Genomic DNA, 19,309 nt, shown 5'->3' with positions numbered 1-19,309 from the left:
GTTCGATCAGATCAGCTCAGTTAGTTAAGGCTTTTGACGACGTTAGAGAAAAGTTATCGTGGAGGAATCACCTGTGCTTTCCGGGCAAGGGAAGTTTTTTTCGAGTTCGGTTTTGGAAGAACTGATGGATTAGTCTCTTGTTCGGATATCCGTGGGTGAGGCCCCGAGTGTGGGACCCTGGCCCGTGCAAGAAGTGCTATTTTCGCTATTAGCACCCTCGAATTCGTTGTATTGTGGGGACAGGGATCTCACAGCTGGTATGAGAGCAAATTAGCTAATGAGGATCAACTGAGAAGCCAAGAATGTCATAAATTTATGAAGTAGCAGTAAAAGGTTGGAATTGTGTGATGAAACTCATACAAATTGATATTCAGAATGAAATTCCTAAATTGATAATTGGGTCTTCAGATGGAAGTACTGCAATTGTATGGAAGAACTAATGAGTTGAATTGGATTCTGATTGAAAAATGATGATTCGTGAATTTTTGGTTGAAAAGCGATAAACTAAGCAAAACCACAATGAGGATGAATGGGACGAGTCCCTGTGTGTTGATGTTCATAACTGAAATGACGTTAATGACTTCAGCAAATCACTATGAGATTAGTGGATTGTGCTGATAGATTGCGCTGAAATGTCCATGGAGGATTGTTTAGATGGAAATTTTGGTCTAATAGACCATTAAATGTGAGGATCTTTATCCCACGATTCTGTGGGGAGCAAACCTATCTAAAGAACCTGAGAGTTCGATGAATCAAAAATCGGATTTGAATCATAAATAAAGGGACTTAACAAGAATTTTTCGTATTGTAGGAACATGAATCGAGGTCGTCGTAGTAGAAATGATAACCCCCAACTCAATGAGGAAGAGCTCGACTTGGATGTTCGTAAAACTCTTCATAGTTCGCAGCCTGGACCTTTCAAGGGTGAAGGGGAAAACTTGGGAGAGGCTGTGGAGAAGTGGATCGAAGCAATGGAAGAGTACTTTGATGTCACCGGGTACAATGAGAAGAGCAAAATGGCTCTTGCAAGGCTGAAGATAGTAGAAAAAGCCAGAGTGGCATAGAGAAACCACTGCGAGACAAACCGTCTAGATCAGAATACCCAGACATGGAATGATCTCAAAATTTACCTAAGGACGAGGTTTTGTCCTCCCGGCATTTTGGAAACAAAGATGAACGAATTCTTAGAGCTAACTTAGGGGAGCAGAACTATTGAAGTATATCACCAAGCATTTGCTCTCCTCCTCAATTACTCTGCCACCACCACTGGTGATGAGTGAAGAATAGCTGCTGGCCAGGTTCATTCGGGGACTGAACGAACCTTTGAATATTTTGGTGAAGAAAGCCAAGCCAATTTCCATGGCCGAAGCAGTGCGGATGGCGAAGGATTTCTCCAAGACCTTTGATGTCAAGGTCGCACCAAAGCCAGCACCATCACCTTTCAAAAGGTTTTTAGTTCCAAAAGGTGATTCTAACCTTCCACCACCTAAGAGATATCAGGGTCAATCCTAGGATAGGGGAAGTTCTAGAGTGGAAGAAATGTCCTTTTTCCGAAACTCAATCCCCTGGAATTCAACTACAGAAGTTCCACCCTTGAATAAGGGAGTGAAATGCTATAACTGTCAAGGATTTGGACATTGCAGTATGGAGTGTCCAACTCCTTTTGGATCAAGGTTTTCAGGGTAGGGAAATCAGGGATCAAGATTCCAGACTCCAGCTCCTTCCTTCTAGAGTAATCAGGTTTCTACCTACCAAATTCAGGGAAATCTCAGAGGTAGACCCTCTAACCAGCCCGCAGTTTCAAACCAAAGTAATGCAAGACCTCTCCCTAAGAATAGGGACCGTCCACTTCCAAGGCAGTGAAGCTTGAAGTGATTGAAGAAGAAGAAGATGATGAAAGAGATCATACTCCACCTGTGAGATGAGGACATCTCGCATTTTTTTAAGTGGGGTAGGATGTAAGATTCCTCCCCCAACCCTTCAAGATGTCTAGTTTCTCCCCCTGTAATCAACCCCCCTTTTCAAAATAATAACAGATCTTTTTTCTACCTATTTTGATTTAGAGAGAGAAAATATTCTAGAGAGAGGTTATTCAATTTTTAGATATTTTTGGATGGAAAAATATCTCTTCTTATTAAAATAAATTCCCCCGAAATAGAAGTTCAAAAAGAATTTCAGAAGGTGCATTAGAAATAAATTATAATCTGTTCAAAAGGCCTTAGCCTAAGGATCCAGATTTTCTAAAAATTTTAGATTAAGGTTCTAAGGGGCCAATTAGATTGATCCAAATGTAGGGAGGAGATAAATTGAAGAAATAAAGAAAATCCTCCCAAAAATGAGTAAATGCTCACATAAGATGAAGAGTTGATTTAGTTACAAAAGAAGAGATATTTAGAGAAAATGATGCATTTTTGACACCTCAGTGTGGGGGAATTCTCCTCATGAAGGAGGTGCCTATTTCACATGTGTGGTGGAGTTTTAAACTCTCAAATAATGAGATATTTCATCTCTCCTCTCTCCTATTTCAACTAGAACCAAAAAGTAAGCTAAACTGACCTAAAAATAGTCAAAAAGTGACCAAACTGATCTGGAAAATTCTAGAATCAATTTGCTTGGTTAGAGGCTCACTTTTTCCTATAAATAGAAGCCTCCCCCTTTGTAAAAGTTTCATAGTGTTTTATGCAATGTTACTCTACTCCTCCCTAGAGCCAAAAACATTGAATTCATTGATAATTCACTTGTTTTTTACTATTTCCTCTACAAAGAATTGGTGGCCACTCTTGATCCAAGCAAGAGTAGAACCCTCAATCCATCAAGCCAAAGGATAGCTCACAAAACTCCATGTAAGTTAGAAATTCTACTTTTTTCTAATTCTATTCTATGGTTTATGATTTCTTGCTTCTTTTAAATTAAAATTGGATGTTATGCCTTGATGGAAAGGCTTCCCCCTTCTCTTCATTGAATTCAGCCCTTCTTTATCCAAGATGTGTAATCAATTAAATAGAGTTAAACTTTTCGTATTGTTTGCTCTTTAAAAAAATGAGAATTGATTAGATTAGAGTGCTAAATTCATCTTGGGTTAAATTCTATGTAGAATTAGAGTGCTAAATTCATCTTGGGTTAAATTCTATGTAGAATTAGAATGCCAAAATTGAAAAATGGTCAGCCATACAAAGTAGGTTATGGCAAAATTTTCTAGAATTTTGTAGAAATAAGTTTTATCTTTATGTTATTCAAAAAGAGTAATTTCCTTCGTTTGTGTATTCTAACAGTGTTATTTTCATTCTATGCATAGAAAAATGCATATTGGATATTTTTTATTATAAAAGTGTAATTTTCATTAGATTCAAATTCTATGCATAGAAAGATGCATATTGGGTATTTTTTATTATAAAAGTATGATTTTCATTAGATTTAAATTCTATGCACAGAAAGATGCATATTGGATATTTTTTATTATAAAAGTGTGATTTTCATTAGATTTAAATTCTATGCACAAAAAGATGCATATTGGATATTTTTTTATTATAAAAGTGTGATTTTTATTAGATTTAAATTTTATGCAAAGAAAGATGCATATTGGATATTTTTTTATTTATAAAAGTGTGATTTTCATTAGATTTAAATTCTATGCATAGAAAGATGCATATTGGATATTTTTTATTATAAAAGTGTGATTTTCATTAGATTTAAATTCTATGCATAGAAAGATGCATAAAGAAATCATTTTTATTTCAAAAGAGTTTTTCTCATTTTATGCATAGAAAGATGCATAAAGGATTTTATTTTTATTTCAAAAGAGTTATTCTCATTTTATGGATAGAAAGATGCATAAATGAATTCATTTTTATTTCAAAAGAGTTATTCTCAATTTTGATTTTATGCATAGAAAGATGCATAAAGGAATTCATTTTTATTTCAAAAGAGTTATTCTCATTAATTTTGATTTTATGCATAGAAAGATGCATTAAGGAATTCTTTTTTTTTTAAGAGAGTTATTCTTATTTTATGCATAGAAAGATGCATAAAGGAATTCATTTTTATTCCAAAAGAGTTATTCTCATTAATTTTGATTTTATACATAAAAAGATGCATAAAGGAATTCATTTTTATTCCAAAAGAGTTATTCTCATTAATTTTGATTTTATACATAAAAAGATGCATAAAGGAATTCATTTTTATTTCAAAAGAGTTATTCTCATTAATTTTGATTTTATGCATAGAAAGATGCATAAAGGAATTCGTTTTTATTTCAAAAGAGTTATTCTCATTAATTTTGAGTTTATGCATAGAAAGTCATTATGAGTGATCAACATTGAAGGTCCATGCGCCTGAATGCCCAACCACTTATTAAGTTTTTATAAAGGATAACTCATCTAATGAGAATGGACACCTCCTTTGTGTGAGAATTGAGAGCTCTTGCTTCTTCTTCTTTACTATATCTCTTATGTGTGGGTGTGGGTGAGAGCTCAAAAAAATTGGGATATTTTATCTCTCCTTTCTCCTCTTACAAATTGGATCATCAAAAAGTGAGCCAAACTGGTCCAAAACGGATCAAGCTAAAGCTGAAAGCCTCTAGATCCCAGTTGGACTTGGTTAGTGGCCTCCCTCACCTATAAAAAGACCCTCATTCCTTTGTATTTTCATCTTTGAGTAATTACATTCCAGTATTATCTTCATTTTAATGTAATTCTATTATCCCTTTATTTTGCCTCTACTTTTGGAAGCTTTGGAGCTTCACAATTCTCCATCCTCTCTTGGAGATTACCCTCTCCAACTTGGTAGCCAAAGCTTGCTTTGTGGCCTTCACTTCTTTCTTTAAAGAATCAAGCCAAAATCAAAGGTAAGCCTTAATCCAATGGTTTTTCTATCTTTCTCAATGGTTATCTCCGTCCCAACTCCTCTAATGCTTGGGAAGCTTTCAATTAAATGGTTTTTGTCTTAAAATCAATATTTCTAATGATTCATAATGTTTAAATGGTTTAATACTATCTTTATGCTTAATTATAGTGTTTTTATTAGTAAATCTCTCTTTTTCCCCTTAAGCGAGGCACAGCCCCTGATTCATCTTCCTGGGACTTATTCTAATTAACCTAACTTGAATGTATCTAATCCACCAACTGGCCCATGGGTTAGCCAACCACCCATTCAAAATCATGTAGTAGGACCTAGGAACTAACCTGCTTGTAGTCATAACTAACTCCCAAGCTTAGGTAGACTAGCAGCTCAAAGCGCCACCGTTGGCTTGTCACATTGGCATTAGTTGCTGCTCTTCATCACGAGTCGACTAGGTGGTTTGGAACAATGTAAGTGCTAGGTCTTAACAATATAACAACACTTTTGGTAATCCTACTGGGGAGTGGTATGCCAAGAAGCAGAGTAGGAAGGTAGAAGCTTGTTTTGAGGCTAGTTCTTTACAAGAAGCCTCTCTAAGTTACGCAGCATAACATACATACTCACCTGGAAAACTTTTGACATAGAAAAGCTAGTTGGGGTAGATCAAGAGAGGAAGTGTGATCATTCTTGTTTTGGGTATGTTCACAAGGGATTCATAGGAGTGCAATGGGCAGTGCATGAAGAATGAAGAAAGATCAAGACTTAGAGAAATGTGGTACCACAGGCAGTCCGAGGCCTGAGGAAGTGAAGTGTGAGATCACATCGTCCAAGAAGACTTCTGGAAGGGATTCTGTGGTGCCAACAAGAACCTCTAAGGAATTACGAGGGAGAGCAAGAATACCAGGAGCTTCAAAACCAGAGGCATGAAAATCAAGAAGAAGAAGAACCAAAAGCTTTGGGAAGGATGTCTCTCAAATACCCAAAGTTCAAGGGAAAGAGTGAGGAGGATCTACATGCTCACATCTTTGCCTTCAAGACTATCTTCTTGGCCACCCAAGCTCCATGCCACAAAATACACAGTACTTTACAATAACTCTAGGTGGCAAGGCCACCAGAGCTGGTACGCTCAATATGGTCTGGAGCACTTCGAGACATTTGAGGAATTAAACAAGGCTTTCCTAAAAATATTCAGGAGAGACAAGGCCATCATGGAAGTATTAGAAAAGTTGTAAATGCTAACTCAGAAGAAGACGCCAAACAGAAGATTATGTGAAAAAATTTGGAGCACTGCTAATGCATCTAGATCAGCCTAACAAACCTTCCCTAGCCACACCGAGTTAGTGGTTTGTGAGAGGACTAAGGGAAAAGCTCCAAACGGTGGTAGTCTCATATAATTTGGAGATCCTCACATTTGAACAAGTGATGGTAGGGGAAACCAGAGATAAGGGGATCTTGAAGCAGACAAGTAAAGACCCCAAGAAGAAAAAGGACAAAAGAAAAAAGAAGGAAGAATAAAATTTCTAGTCAAATTTTGGTGGAGACACCTTATAATCAGATTCCAGTTAGGAGTGGAATGCTGAAGAGAGGAAGCCCTTGAAGAAGAAAGTTAAGAAGTAGGTAGTAGATGTTCAAGAAGAACTAAAGGCTACCTTAGCCAAGCTTGTCGGGAGGACACGCAAGATCCGAACTGAGACCGGATGTCTGGTGCACAAAGTGTAATAATAAGGGCCATAAAATGATGAAAAGCACACAGCAAAGAGAAACCACATCACTAACACATGTTTTTACAACACTCGGAACAAGAATCCAAGAGTGGTGGAAAGACAACAGCGTCTGTCGCAAACAAGCCCTGCTACTATCACAACCAGCCACCGGGCCTCAAAATAGCAGACCCTATGGAAGAGGAGGTGGAGATTTGGACACAGGGAAGTCGGGATGATATGCTACTAATGTAGTGCCCTAAGGCATAGAAAAAATGATTACCCCATATTACAATGCCATCATTAGGAACTGAAGAGGCAAGGTCATAAAGAGAGGCAAATCCAATAGGAACTCATGCAGTGGGTGAAATGGTAAAAGTAGACTAATGGGCAAGAAAAAAACAAGAAAAGCCACCAGTGTGATGGTTGTGACAAGATCACAAGAACTTGTCAAGATGGTGATATGCAAGAATGCCAAGCTAGAATATAAGCAGAAGCCAAAAGAGCGGGTAGGGCAACAAAGGTTCCGAGAGCAAATCACCAAGCTTGTGCCAGAGTGCAAAAGGAATGGTGCAAACAATGCAGAAAAGCCCACTCTCCTAACTGAGCATGTTGACATAGATCTATATAGGACAAGCTTGGTAGAGAAAAGGGAAGAAATCGTAGCAAGCAAGAAGCTGCTATGCAATGATAAGACAACAAAAGAAAGGATTCCAAAGTGCCAATTGAACCGCATTACAACCCAGAGCAGTAAAAGCATCTTGCAAAAGGAAATGGAAAGAAATATGGAGCATGTCCGGATATGAAAACTAACAAGGGAAGGTCAAGAAAAGTAAAGAGAAGCAAAGGAGGAAGAAGGAAAAGTGTACAGAGGCCAGAGTATGCCCAATGAACAAGGTGAGGATCAACAAACCACATGGAGGAATATGACCTATGGAGGACCCCAGAAGGATGAAGCTGAACATCACATTGTCCATCAAATAATCTAGTGCCCAATTACAAGCAAAAGCTACCTCTAGGACATGTGCCAAGTGAAAGATTGGCATAGATGCCCATGCAAGAAATAGAAAATCTAACCATAGAGTGCACGAATGTGGAAACAGTCTAGGACTGTGACACAACCATTCTGGAAATGACCATTAAAATCAAAGGGCAGACAATGTCAAGGGCCATCTTGTATGGAGGTTCAAGAGTAAATATGATATCAAACAGCCTGGCAAAGAAGCTAGGAATTACATATATATATATCCTTCTCCATTCCAGATACGAATGGCTAATCAAAGAAGAGTCCTACGAGTTGGAATCATGAGGGGAGAACAAATTGAGGTGGCATAATGCATGTTCACTATCGTGTTTATATTCCTAAAGATGACTGAGATTGCAGGTGCATATCCCATGTTGTTGGGAAGACTGTGGCTTAGAAGTGGAATAATTAAGTACAACTAGGATATGGATATGATTACAATCCAAAGAGGGAAAAAGAAGGTATGCATCTCGATTGCAGGTGCATATCCCATGTTGTTGGGAAGACTGTGGTTTAGAAGTGGAATAATTAAGTATAACTAGGATATGGATATGATTACAATCCAAAGAGGGAAAAAGAAGGTATGCATCTCGATTGTAGGAAAAGACAAGTTAAATCTGGCCAACCAACCATTGCATGAAGAAGGCCTAAACTACTTGGAAGTGGTGGAAGATGATGAGGAAGAGAAGATCTTGAAATAAAAACCAGACCTACTGTCAGCCTTTGAAGTAGACATTGAGCGGATTGTCCAGAGGTACAATCCAGAAGTCCTCATCACCCATCGTGAAGTGCTGATGAATGAAGAAAGTCTGTAGAAGGATTCGCACAGTAGATTCAGCAAAAGTCAAGATCATTATAAAATGCAGCCACCCAAGAACACCAAGGAGCTAGCTAGATTTTGGGGATTAATCAAATGGCACAACAAATTCATGAGGTTCCTAGAAAAATGTGGCAATACCCTTGTACAGTCTGATTGTGAATGATGTAGAATATGTTTGGTTAGGATCCTGTCAAGAGGCATTCCAAAATCTAAAGCAAATACTATTATCGGCACCCATTCTCCAACAACTAAATTTTGATCTAGTATTCCATGTACTTGTGGATGCTTTTGATTTTGACATTGGAAGTGCAGGAGTCACATGAAGGCTTATGATTTTTCCATTGGAAGTTCTTTGATGTAGGAGTCACATGAAGGTTGGTTTCGACTAGCCTATCATACAAGAAAAAGACTATCAAAGCCAAAAAGGAACTATTCTAGCACAAAAAAAGAATCGCTGGGGATGATCTACTTGATCTAAAAAAATTTAGCATTATCTGTTTGGTAATGTTTTTAAATTTCTTGTGAACCACAAAACACTCTTGTATAAACTAGACTTGGCAATAAAGTTAACTAGATGGATGCTGCTTATAAAATTTTTAGTTCACCATCAGGCACACCCCATGAAACAAACATGTAGTGGCGGAGTTTTTGTCCAAACTCAAGTCAAGAGAAACTCCATATGGGGTGGAGGATGACTTTCTAGATGCTCACCTCTTCATCATAGATAGAGAGATACCCATTTGGTATGATGAGATGCTACAGTTCCTCTCCGACTTGTATTTTCTAGAGTATATTTCCAGAGATCATAGGAAAATGTTGACTCTTTAGAGTAAGTCGTTCATGGTGGTGGTAGGACAACTGTACAAGATGGGCACTGATTCTAAGAAGGTGTGTCCCTGATCATGAATAAGAAGCTCTAATCTAGTAGTAGAGGAACATCAAGGGATAAGTGGAGACCACTTTTCCAAAGAGGTCATAGGACAAAAAGTGTTTCAAGCAAGACTGTGGGTGGCTCAACAGTATTGCAAGATGCCCACAAGTTTGTAAAGGAGTGTGACGTGCCAAAGGCTAGGGAAGCCAAATGCTACAAATAGAATGCCTCACACCTCGATAGTGCCGCTTGAGCCATTCCAAAAATGGGGTCTGGACTTTGTAGACCCATTCAAGCTAGCAGCTCTCTCAGAGAACAAGGAACGGATACATAGTGGTGGCCTATAGATTAGTACACGAAGTGGGTAGAAGCTAAGGCTTTGAAATTGTAAGATTCCTCCCCCCCAACTTTTTAGGTATAGAGGTGTAAGAACCTCCCTTTCTGATTTTATAATTATTCCCCTCTCTGAAATAAAAGAAAGATTATGTTTTACCCTGTTTTGACCTAGAGAGAAAATGCCTAGAGAGAGGTAGTAAAAAATTGAGATATTTTTTGATATAAAAATCCTCCTAGTGTCTAAAATGAATTCCCCTGAAACAGAAATTCAAAAAGAACTTTCCAATGTGCAATTGGAATTAATTGGAAATGGGTATAAAGGACCTTAGCCTAAGGGTCTAGATTTTCAAAAAAAATTTGGATTATGATCCAATTAAGGTTCCTATGGGCCAATAAGATCAATCCATGTGTGGGGAGGAGATAAATCCAATTTGTAAAAAGGAAAAATCCAAAAATGAGTAAATGCTCACATAAGATGAAGAGTTGACTATGTACAAGGTTTATGAGTAAAAAAACCTATGAGTATTACTAAAAAATGAGATATTTTGGGTATAATGATTCCATTTTGACACATGTGTAAGGAAGGGGAGTCCCTTCAAGGAGGCACCTACTTCACATGCTTGAATGAGTTTTAAACTCAAAAATAATGTGATATTTTTATCTCTCCCCCCTCTCTTGGATCAAACCAAATCAAAAGGGAACCAAACTAGGTCCAAATCTTGTCCAAATTCAACCAAACTGAACCTAGAAAATTCTAGAAATTAGTTGGACTTGGTTAGAGGGCTCCCTCTCCTATAAATAGATCCTTAGCCCTTTGTAAAAAAATATGAGAACTATACTATGCCAGTATTATGTTGAAATAATGATATTTTTTACTATTCTCTAAAATTCTCTCCAAATTGAAGAAATTGGAGCTTCCCTCTTTCTTCAGGTGGCTCCATCAACATACCAAACCGATTGATTGGTTGGGGGCCTCTACCGTGTGATCAAAGAATCGAGCAATTTGTAAGGTAAAGGGTAAATTTTGATCTTTTTCTATAATTTCTCAATGTTTCTCTCTTCTCAACCCCTCTCAAGCTTGAGAAGCTTAATTGGAATGGCTTTTTAATTCTATTGAAGTTAATTGATGAATGGTAGTAAGGAAATACATAAATTTCTATTTATGCTTAATTTTAATGGTTTTTATGTAATTTCTCTCTCTCACTCAAAGAATGGTTGTTCCCATGACCTATTCTCAATCCAAATGAAGCTTCTCATGAAGATTTTCCCTAATCCAAGAATAAATTCTATGCTTGTTTAATTGGAGGCCAAATTAATGGCTTTTTTATGCTTTTAAGTTAGTTATTTCATGAAAATTTATGATTCAATCCATAATGGGTTGATGATCCAATTAGGGATCATTCTAATCATATCCATAATGTTAAAGTTCATTCTTTTAGAATAAATTGAGATTTATCAGTAATAGCAGTGGAGCTATGGCAAAATTTCTGTAAAAATTACACATAAAACATTTTCATTCAAAGTATGAAAAGAGGACTTCCTACCATATTCTAAGAATTATCATCCTAGATAAACTGATTGATTCTCATTGTAATCATAGAAATATTAATTTTTAGGTTTATGCATAATTAATGAATTTTTAGATAAATTTATTTATCTATGAAAAATAATTAAATGTTAAAAGAGGAATTCCCATTACATTTGGAATTCCATGATTGGATGGGAAAAGAGAATTTCCTATCATATTGGAATCATGGGATAATTCATTTAATTTAAAAAATAAATTTTAAGATAAATTTATTTATCTATGAGAAATAATTAAATGTTAAAAGAGAAAATCCCATTAAATTTGGAATTCCATCATTGGATGGGAAAAAGAGAATTTCCTATCATATTGGATCTATGGGATAATTCATTTAATTTCAAAAATGAATTTTTAGATAAATTTATTTATCTATGAGAAATAATTAAATGTTAAAAGAGGAATTCCCATTACATTTGGAATTCCATCATTGGATGGGAAAAAGAGAATTTCCTATCATATTGTAATTATGGGATAATTCATTTAATTTTAAAAATAAATTTTTAGATAAATTTATTTATCTATGAGAAATAATTAAATGTTAAAAGAGGAATTCCCATTACATTTGGAATTCCATCATTGGATGGGAAAAAGAGAATTTTCTATCATATTGGAATTATGGGGTAATTCATTTAAACTCAAAGATGAATTTTTGGATAGATTTATTTATCTATGAGAAATAATTAAATGTTAAAAAAGGAATTCCTATTGCATTTGGAATTCCATCATTTAGATGGACAAAGAGAAATTTCTAGCATATTAAAATAATGGATATTTTAAATGAATTTATTTTATAAGAAATATTTGATGGGAAAAGAGGAATTCCCATGGTAATTGGGATCCTAGAAATTAAATGGGAAGAAGAGGAATTTTTTAGTATAAATTCGATTTATGATTATTTTACCATAAGAGGAAATATGGGTAGAATTGATTTCTACAAATCCCATGAATTCTTTTATTCAAAAGAAGAATATTGAATATAATTCATTTGAGGAATTGAGAAGGAACACGGAACTAGTTGTCAGAAAAAGAATCTTTAATTAGGCGAAGCAATTGGCTGAAATTTAGAAAAAGTCCTATTATCGGTATCAATCTAGAAAAAGCTATTAAATGGTAAGAGCATGTGACTGTGGATGCGATAAGAAGAAAATAGGATGTGATAAGATGTGTATGGGCTGTGATAGAATGAGAATGGATGTGTGTATGGGATGCGATAGGATGTGAATGAATGTGATAAGATGAAAATAGGATGTGATAAGATGTGATGTAATGGAAATAAATGTAAATGTGAATAATGAGATGAGAAAAGGGTTGAGTGGATATGTGAAAGGGTGAGATGGGAAGTACACGAATGTATATATGAAAGAAGGGATATGCATGTGTATGTGGATGTATAGATGTGGATATGGATGTGGATGTATGAATGTGGATGTGAAAATGGATGTAGGGATGTGGATGCATGAATGTGGATGTGGAAATGGAAGTAGGGATGTGGATGTGGATGTATGGATATGGATGTGGATGTGGATGTATGAATGTGGATGTGGATATGGATGTATGGATGTGGATGTGGATGTATGGATGTGAATGTGGATGTGGATGTGGAAATGGATGTATGGATGTAGATGTGGATGTGGATGTGGATGTATGAATGTGGATGTGGATGTGGATGTATGGATGTGGATGTGGATGTGGATGTATGAATGTGGATGTGGATATGGATGTGGATGTATAATGGGGATATGGATATGGATGTATGGATGTAGATGTGGATGTGGATGTGGATGTATGGATGTGGATGTGGATGTGGATGTGGATGTGGATATATGAATGTGGAATCCTGGAGGAATCGCCCGTGCTTTCCGGGCAAGGGAAGTTTTTCCGGGTTCGGTTTTAAAAGAACCGAGGGATTAGTCTCCTATCGAGATATCCGTGGTGGGCGAGGCCCCGAGTGAGAGGACCCTGCACTGCGCAAGGAGTGCTACTTCCGCTACTAGCAACCCCGAATCCGTTGCGCGGAGGGGGCAGGGATCTTTCAGCTGGTATCAGAGCAAATTGGCTAATAAGGATCAATTGAGAAGCCAAAAATGTCAAAAATTTATGAAATAACAGTAAAAGGTTGGAATTGTGTGATGAAATTCTTACAAATTAGTATTCAGACTGAAATTCATAAGTTGGTAATTGGGTCTTCAGATGGAAGTACCGCAATTGTATGGAATCCTTGACTTGCTTGAGGCCTAGACATGATGGTATTTACCCTATAATTCCAAGGACCATGACTACTCGTATATACCGAGGGTATAGCTGCAGCTCTTTACTGGCAGTATATACGAGTAAATCTAAGACCTTGAAATTATAAGCAAAAATGCTATCCAGATGATGAATTCGAATGTGGTTGATATGATTTTAAAATTCTAGTTGAGAATTGATGAGTTGATTTGGATTCTGATTGGAAAAAGATGATTCCTGAATTTTGGTTAAAAAAGTGTTAAGCTGAGCAAAAACCACAATGAGGATGAATAGGACAAGTCCCTGTGATAATGTTCGTAACTGGAATGATGATAATGACTTCAGCAAATCACTATGAGATTAGTGGATTGTGCTATCAGATTGCTACTGATAACACTTGACCCGGTGGATCAAGTTAAGGGATGACAAATTGAGAACTTGCTTGACTGAAATTCCCGTGGAGGAATGTTCAGAAAGAAATTTTTCGGTCTAATGGACCATTATTGTGTTAAAGATATGAATGATATGATCTAAATGAATTGTTATTTAATGATGAGTTATACCCCAGAATAAGTTAGATCTTAAGGGAAAGAGTTGTCCTCTACTTTTGCGAGATGAGGACATCTCGCGTTTTTTAGGTGGGGTAGGATGTAAGATTCCTCCCCCGTAGCTTTTGAGGTATACAGGTGTAAGAACCTCCCTTTCTGATCTTATAATTATTCCCCTCTTTAAAATAAAAGAAAGATTCTGTTTTACCCTGTTTTGACCTAGAGAGAGAAAATATCTAGAGAGAGGTAGTCCAAAATTGAGATATTTTTGGATATAAAAATCCTCCTAGTGTCTAAAATGAATTCCCCTGAAATAGAAATTCAAAAAGAACTTTCCAATGTGCAATTGGAATTAATTGGAAATGGGTATAAAAGACCTTAGCCTAAGGATCTAGATTTTCAGAAATTTTTGGATTATGAACCAATTAAGGTTCCTATGGGCCAGTAAGATCAATCCATGTGTGGGGAGGAGATAAATCTAATTTGTAAAAGAAAAATACCCAAAAATGAGTAAATGCCCACATAAGATGAAGAGTTGACTATGTACAAGGTTTATTAGTAAAAAAACTATGAGTATTACTAAAAAAATGAGATATTTTGGGTATAATGATTCCATTTTTGACACGTGTAAGGAAGGGGAGTCCCTTCAAGAAGGCGCCTACTTCACATGCTAGAATGAGTTTTTATCTCTCCTCTCTTGGATCAAACCAAATCAAAAGGGAACCAAACTAGGTCCAAATCTTGTTCAAATTCAACCAAACTGAAATTGAAAAATTCTAGAAATTAGTTGGACTTGGTTAGAGGCCTCCCTCTCCTTAGCCCTTTGTAAAAAAAAAATGAGAACTATACTATGCCAGTATTATGCTGAAATAATGATAATTTTTACTATTCTCCAAAATTCTCTCCAAATTGAAGAAATAGGAGCTTCCCTCTTTCTTCAATCTCCATTGGTTATGTGGATGTGGATGTGGATGTATGAATGTGGATGTGGAAATGGATGTATGGATGTAGATGTGGATGTGGATGTGGATGTGGATGTGGATGTGGATGTGGATGTATGAATGTGGAAGTGGATGTGGATGTATGGATGCCGATGTGGATGTGGATGTGGATGTGGATGTATGAATGTGGATGTGGATATGGATGTATGGATGTGGATGTGGATGTGGATGTATGAATGTGGATGTAGAAATGGATGTGGATGTGGATGTATGAATGTGGATGTGGATATGGATGTATGGATGTGGATGTGGATGTGGATGTGGATATGGATGTATGGATGTGGATGTGGATGTGGAAATGGATGTATGGATGTAGATGTGGATGTATGAATGTGGATGTGGATGTGGATGTGGATGTGGATGTATGAATGTGGAACTAGAAATGGATGTATGGATGTAGATATGGATGTGGATGTATGAATGTGGATGTGGAAATGGATGTATGGATGTGGATGTGGATGTATGAATGGGGATGTGGATGTATGGATGTGGATGTATGAATGCGGATGTGGATGTGGATGTATAGATGTGGATATGGATGTGGACGTACGAATGTGGAGGTGGACTAATGAATGCGAATGTGTATGTGAAAGGATGTGGTGTCGATATGAGTGAATGGATGAGATGTGATATGTGAATCAAGACGTGAATGAATGATATGGGATGTGAATGAATGATATGTGATGTGAATGAATTTGATGTGATGAGATGGAAAATGATGTGATTGGATGAGAATGGGTACACATATGAATTGAAAGTGGAATAAGTAATGTGGACTGATGAGGGATAATGTGGAAAGACGAGATTTTATTATAGAAACTGTAATTGTGACCTGTTTGTAAATGACTGTTTTATGTCAAGAATGCTGGGGAAGCATTTTGACCGTCTTGTGAATAAGGTCGTGGAGACCTAACTGATAAAGTTGCAACAGCTGATGGAGAGTCAACGGAGGACGTCTCGCGTAGCAAGGCCGAGGTCTTGACCAGCCTCGGTTCGATTTAAATGGTGAGCTTCTGGTATGGTGGATGAGGGACCAAGGAAACGGCCTATGAGTGAAGCGCTAGGTGACCTGCAAAGGATCCTAGAGGATGCTGACCATACGGTGCTCGGGCTCTAGGTCGCCGAAGATACCCACACGTGCGTCGTGGAAGATATTGGAACAAGGAGTAAGAGTTGTTTTCTGAAACCGGGCATGGATCTCGTTGATTGATCTTGCTGGTCCTCAACGGATGAGTCCATGGCTCTTTTATATGGATCTGTTGGTTGACCTTGCTGATCTTCAACGGATGAGTCCATGGCTCTTTTATATGGATCTGTTGGTTGACCTTGCTGATCTTCAACGGAGATTCCATCTTAAATTTTTTTTTATGATAGAATTTGTCTTAGGCTTAAGAAATTAAGCACAAACCACACTTAAACAAGTGCAAAATAAATAATCATTGAAAAGTGTCAAAGGTGAAACACACTTTGAACGCAGATTCTAGCCATCATTGAAGAAATTGAGAAACATATCCAAAAAGAATGGTTAAACAATGGTAAAAAAATCATGAAAACATCATTTAGAATTAATCCAAATAAATATAACTATTAATACGAGGTACAATCGTATTAATAATATGCAAATAACCCGCATCTATCTAATGTTGGCACGAAAAAACATAGTTCAACATTCAATAACCCTCGAAAATATTAAATTCTCAAGAAAAAGAATTATCATTATTTTTTTCTAATTTTTCCTAATTTTCTAGGGCCTCAAAATATGATAATTTTGAATTCCACCAAACCTATCTTATGGCATTCCAAACCTATGTTTTTTCAAAAACTTTTTAGCAACTTAATTTGCCAAAATACCATTGATATTTTAAAAATGCCAAATTTTAGGATTCCTAAAAATAATTTCTAGAATATTCCTAATTTTTTCAAAGAATCCCATCTTTCACGAAATTTCCAATTCCACCCGACAATTCTCAAATCCAATGAAAATTTACAATTTTAATGGATTTTCTAATTTTTTGGGTCAAAAAATATATTTTTAAAGGAATTTGAATGGTCATGGGCACCCAAATGGACACACCACATGCCAAACACCAACCCCACATTTTCTCGAAATTTAAAATAACCTTTATCTAATTTTCATGAATTTTTTAGAATTTTTAAATTACCCCGAATGCATTTAGAATACGAACGGTCAAAAAATTTAAAAAAATATCTTAATAAGCTTTTATTAGCTTATGGTTTTTGATTTTTTTTAGGGGGGGGGGCATTTTTGTCCGCCGCCGCCGCCGGCTGTTGCGCACCCCCTCCCCCCCCCCCCCCCCCCCCCCCCCCCCCCCCGCCTGTGCGCAAAAGTGTGGGAGAGGGAGAGAGTGAAAAAAAACTCCCTCTCTCTTCTCCCCTCTTTCCTCTCCTTCTTCTCCCTTTCATTCTCTCTCCTCCCATCTCTTCTCTCTCTGTTCATAGAGAGGTTAACATTAATCTTTTGATTAAGGTTTTTAATTGAACCCTTAATGATAATTAACATTAATTATGATTAATGTTTAATTTTAAAAAAATACCTTTTAAGAGAAATTCACACGGGAAAATCAGAATTGAGAGGTGGAGAAGATCCCACGCACACGAGAGAGCATTTCATGCATCAACATGCTGTCCCCTACTACATTTCAGCAAAAAAATTGATAGAAATTTGATCACATACTCGCGGAAAAACCCGCAAAAATGTATTAAAAATATATTTTTAATCATAAAAATGCTCAAAAAGTTTCTAAAAAATTAGAAAAAAAATTCTAAAAATTCTAGAAATTTAGGGAATCCATTCTACCAAAAATATCCACACTAAAATATGTGGTATTTTTGTAAAAAATTTCATTACTGCTTATTTTAAACCATAAAAAATAGAAAAAAATAGCATTAAACTCATGAAATTCCCCCACAACGTAGATTCGTCCATTGAATAGTAGTAACATGCGTTCCAATTGCCATATCGATGATCCATGTGCAAATCATCAACACAAATCAATAAAATAACATTTTTATTATTAAAATTTACTTCAAAAAATTACCAAAATTTACAAAAAGTCAACAACAATTAACTAGAGATTGCTCTGATACCACTGTTAAAACCCTAAGATCTCTCTAGATAATTATTATATATAAACATACATAAATCAGGCATAAACTCAACCACCCAACCACCCCTGAGCCCAAGGGATGCACACATGAATTATAAATGAAATACATCATACCTCTACCTTGATATCCCCTACCATCAAGAGGTATAACTCCAATCCAATAGCATGTAGCTATAGTGTGAAATGGTAGGTGAGGAGATATGGACCTCTACACAAGAGACCATAGCCTAAGCCTCCAAGCCCCCAAGCTTCCCTTGAGTGTGCCCCATGCCCCTATTATATAGGAGGGCCCTCAAGTGACTCTTGACTTTCCATTTCCCATGTGTGACCCTTGGATGCCTGACCCTAACCTTAACCCTTAAGGTTAGTCTTAACCCATGCTCCACTAGAGCTTGTTTCCATGCTCCACTAGAACTTGTTCCCATGCTCCCATGCTCACAAGCCTAATATGGGTTAGCCTCCTAGTATATGCACACATAATGTGCATATAACAATAGCTGTTGGCAAAAAGACTCTCTCCGAAAGAGTCAGAAGTGAACAAAATCAAGCAATTCCTTCAACTAGATGAAAAGAGACTGCTTAGCACATGGACAACTAAGATTGTGTGCAAAAAAGAAGAAAGCTCTAGGTAGAAAGAAACACAAAGTTTAAAATCTTTGAGGAAGGAGACACATTCCTGATATTCTCATCAAGAATGGGACCTCACCCAAGAAAGTTGAAGATGAGATGTATAGGCCCATTTAAAATCAACAAGAAAATGGGAATGGGAACCCTCAAACTGGCAAGCTTGGATGTTGAAAGGCTAAAGAAACTGGTGGATATAGGCTAAAGCCTTATCATGGAAGGATGCCAGAACAAGAAGGGAACCAACCACAAGAGAAGAAAGCATGCACGGGTGGCCACAAAGAGGTTAGAAGAAAAACCAAACAATGAGGCAACTCTACCAATCTAGATAGAAGAATTGGAAGCACTCATTGTCGAAGAATACAAAGAATAGAAAAAGCAAGATGGCAAGATCATCATGGTGCTAAAGAAGGAGGTGAAAGTTCTAAGATTCCTCCTCAGCCTGAATAATGAATAAGCCTTTACCTCAATACCCTGTAATCATTCCTTGTGTCTGAATACAAGAAAATATTATTTTTCCTTGTTTTTGCTTAGTGAGATGAAAATTTCTAGAGAGTGGTAATTCAATATTGAGATATTTTTGGATATATAAACTCTACAAATATCAAAA

Source organism: Cibotium barometz, chromosome 48 (assembly GCF_041138505.1).
Source record: "Cibotium barometz isolate CiBa-2024 chromosome 48, ASM4113850v1, whole genome shotgun sequence".
NCBI lineage: Eukaryota > Viridiplantae > Streptophyta > Polypodiopsida > Cyatheales > Cibotiaceae > Cibotium > Cibotium barometz.
This window is presented reverse-complemented; position numbering follows the sequence as displayed.